Raw genomic sequence first — 3,906 nt, forward strand, 5'->3', positions numbered from 1 at the left:
CCCTACAATTTTCTATATAATTTTTAATTGGTCATGAGAATTTAAATAAATTAGTAGTAACTTTCCTATATTAACCGAAACCAGAATGCGTTATGAAGATTGTGTATATCAGTTTCCTATTTTTGGCTATTTAATAAATTACTTATATGATATATATATATAATAACTAATAGGATTTCGGCCACAATAATTGAGTCAATCAATTATGTTACACCGCGAGATTAATGGCAAAATATCCTTATCCTATATGATTTTAAACTAGCTATGAGAATTTAAATAAATTAATAGTAATTTTCCTATATTAACTGAAACTAGAATGCGTTATGAGTAGGAATGTCAAACAGGTCGTCCCGTCCCGTCCCGTCCCGTCCCGGACCGCAGCGGGCTCGTCGATTTGCGGTTCACTGCGGTCCAGTCCCGCGCGGGCTGCGGTACTCCAAAGCCTCAGCCCAATCCCGTCCCGCCTAAAGTCCTGGTACTAACGGGCCGGCCCGCGGGATAACTTCAATCTGCATCCAGCTTGGCGATGATCCAGCTTGGCGATGATCCAAGCTAAACATATCCTGTTAATTTGGAAAAAACATGTTACTAGTTCAGTTTGGCGATGATATAGTGATATGTATGTCGTGTCCACTTTAGAATCATTGGTTAATTTGTTATGTCCTGTTATACATGATCAAGAGTGAAGAGTTTAAGACACAATTATTTTTTTCTGAATCAAAACATAACTCATAATTTCATAAAAAAACAAATGCTATTGTTTTCTGAATTTATAAAATTAAAATCAAACACCAATTCAAAGTTGCTAGTACTAAAAACAATGTCATTAAAAAAACAGCAATTGAAAACACCAAATCAAAAGAAACAGCAACTCAAATAAACATCAACTCAAATCACACTTTTGCAGCTCAAGAAGCTTAAAGTTTCAGATTGGTAACACCTTACAATCTTTGCAGCTCGGTGTAACGGTGTGGATTTCTTCTTCACTAAACAAGGAGGCAGGTGGTGGCGACAGTTCAAGCTGGGGTACGACCAAAACTTACATCAACTGAACACCTTCTATATCGTTTTGAGCCTACATCAGCTTTACCGTCACCACCATTCGCCTACTTGTTCGCTTTGTAGTTTCAACTCTGTCTTGTCTATTCTTTTCACCTATAAAAACAAAACACTAATCATAAACTGAACACAAAACAGCATAAGTTGAATCCTAAATCTAACCGAAATAGAGACTTAACGAATACACATTAGGACACTGGTTTTAAGTTAAAATTTTAACTAACCTAACCGACACATAGACAAACAAGGTGTAGTCATTAGGTGGTGGATCTTACAACATATAAAGCTCAGGCGTTGGATCTATAAGAAGCAATGAAGCATCAGTGGTGGATCGAAGCTTCAGAGAACACACCTGAAAAGTTAAACCAAGTCAAACTGTTAGACTACAAAAAGAAAAAAAAATCAGTAACTACATAGATCAATAATAATTTTTTAAAAAAATTATAAGTACATAGAGAGGAGAAATGGAGAAGAAAACGAACATGCATGCAGTGAAAGAGAAGCTCCGGTGTATGATCGAAGCAAGAGAGCCCAGGACCACCGTCTATGAAGAAACCATGGCCGGAAATGGGTATCCCGCGGTCTATCTGGGCCCGTACCGCAAAAGACCCATCCCGCACAAGTCCTTTCCCGCGAAGCCCGCAACGTTGCGGGATAACAATCTTTAGGCCCAAACCCGCCCTGCCACAGGTTTAAACGGGCCTGTCCCGCGGTCCACAGGTCCATTTGACATTCCTAGTTATGAGGATTGCATATATTAGCTTCCTATTTTTGGCAACTACATAAATTATGGTCAAGCGTAAAATTAACAAAATGAATCAAGTAAATATATGAAAATAATATTTTATTAGATTTATGATATTTTTTCCCTATATTTACTTGATTTATCTTGCTATTTTCATGTTTTTCTTGACTTATTAATCATGATACTTGACTATAAACTTATCCATTTTGAACTTTTAAAATTGACTCATAATTTATGATGATTTCTTAATTACTAAGTCAATGTGCTTAAACTAAGGGATTAGTTGAGCTTTATATGAACTTTATTTTTGAATGAAATTGGAGAATCAGTCTCGATTTTGTGAAAACCTATTCTAACCGAAAAGATTATATTCCCTTTATACGACATATATCATGAAACAAATTATATTCCCAGTATCCAATGATTAAAATTGAATTAAATTAAATAAAACCAATAATATCTTAAGCAAAACAAATGATATGTATATAAGTCATATTAAAGAACATACATAAATACAAACAGTTTATATTTTTTGTGTATAATTGATTGATAATTTTGCCAATAAACAAAACTTATGAATTATGATCTTCACATAAAAAAGTACATGTATTCCAAACTATAAAATGAGAACAACAAACAAACAAATAAAATGAGAACAACAAACAATAAATATGTTCATTACTACAATATAATTGCCATCATTTATATTAAAATATGAACACCACATTGAATAAAAGATGTAAAGAGTATCTCGCCATTCAGATATACGATCTGCCATGTCCACGTCATATAGTCGCCTCACTTAAAAAAAGGCCTTAAGACCACAACCTTCGAGGATATAATATGTCGACTAAAAGCATATGAAGAACGTGTGTGTGAAAAGAAGAAGATAGTCAAGATAACCATACCAAACTGATGTATGCGAACAGCGAAACACCACAGCCACAATCAAAACAAGATATGAAATATTACCAAGGAGATTATAGAAACAGAGGCCGAGGAGGACGTGTACATGGCAGATCATATAGAGATATAAACATATCAAAGATGACGTGTTTTCGCTGTGATAAGCTTGGACACTTCGCATCCAGTTGTCGGACAGGTTGCTAAAGCTGCAACAAGAGGCATACGAGAATAAATAAGATGATCTACATTGATAACAAGTTGGCAATTGCATTTACAAAGAACCCAGTATTCCATGGTCGAAGCAAGCATATACACAAGAGATATCACTTCATCAGAGAATGTGTCCAGAATGAACAAATTGAGGTTCAACACGTTCCTGGAAATGAGCAAAAGGCTGACATACTTACTAAAGTTCTGGGAAGAATTAAATTCAAAGAAATGAGGGATCTTATTTGAGTTCATGAGTAAAGAAAGAAGATTTCAAGTTTAAAGCGGAGATTGTTGGAAGTAAACTTGAAGTTAAGAGATAACTTGGAGGAAAAACTATACTAATCTTATTTGAGTTAGGATTCAGAGAAAAGGAAATATGGTTTGTTAAGAGAGTTTAGGAAGTTTTAAGATCTATATAAGGAGATATCAACTTGTGATATAACTTATGAGTTTGTGAGAGATTTTTGTGAGAGCTTAAGTTTTCTAGAGGGTTTTCTTAAGTTCATAATAAGAAGTTGAGTTATTCTTATTGAATCTTTGAAGTTCATACTTTGTGATTAAATCGATAATGCAGCCATCCGAGCACCTGCAAAAAAAAATGAGCAAACCGATGGACAAACAATAGACGTTACGCTACCAGTGTACTCTTGTTTGGTTTGCTACAAACGATGACATTATTGCAACCAAAATCCCAACGGATTGCAGCAATGCTGCATCATTTGATCCTAAAAGGAAAAAAATAAACGGAAATCTAGCTGCACATGTGTATTTTGTGCATTTGTCAGTAAATAAACAAATGTATTGTTTATAAAAATAGAGCAAGATGTTTACCAATCCTATTATTAGATCTTCTACTCGCATCACCAACTCTCCTATTAACATAAATACCTGATGATTCCAACTTCCTTAGCTTAGGAATTGTGAAACTCTAAGATTTTTGGCTAATATATAGAATCTCCAGAGCTCACTGGGTAAGCATATGTTCA

At 34.7% G+C, this 3,906-nt stretch overlaps 1 long non-coding RNA gene across 1 annotated transcript; it reads right to left on the bottom strand.

Moving 5' to 3' along the window:
* Nucleotides 1-449: 449 nt before the first annotated feature.
* LOC108811095 (uncharacterized) lies at nucleotides 450-1,377 on the bottom strand. The gene is made up of 3 exons (XR_001943229.2): nucleotides 1,284-1,377; nucleotides 1,100-1,155; nucleotides 450-509 (listed from the first exon to the last, which is right to left on the bottom strand). It is a non-coding gene; the product is annotated as an uncharacterized LOC108811095 (long non-coding RNA).
* Between the last annotated feature and the right edge of the window lie 2,529 nt (nucleotides 1,378-3,906).

The sequence above is a fragment of the Raphanus sativus genome, chromosome 6 (assembly GCF_000801105.2).
Source record: "Raphanus sativus cultivar WK10039 chromosome 6, ASM80110v3, whole genome shotgun sequence".
NCBI classification, from domain to species: domain Eukaryota; kingdom Viridiplantae; phylum Streptophyta; class Magnoliopsida; order Brassicales; family Brassicaceae; genus Raphanus; species Raphanus sativus.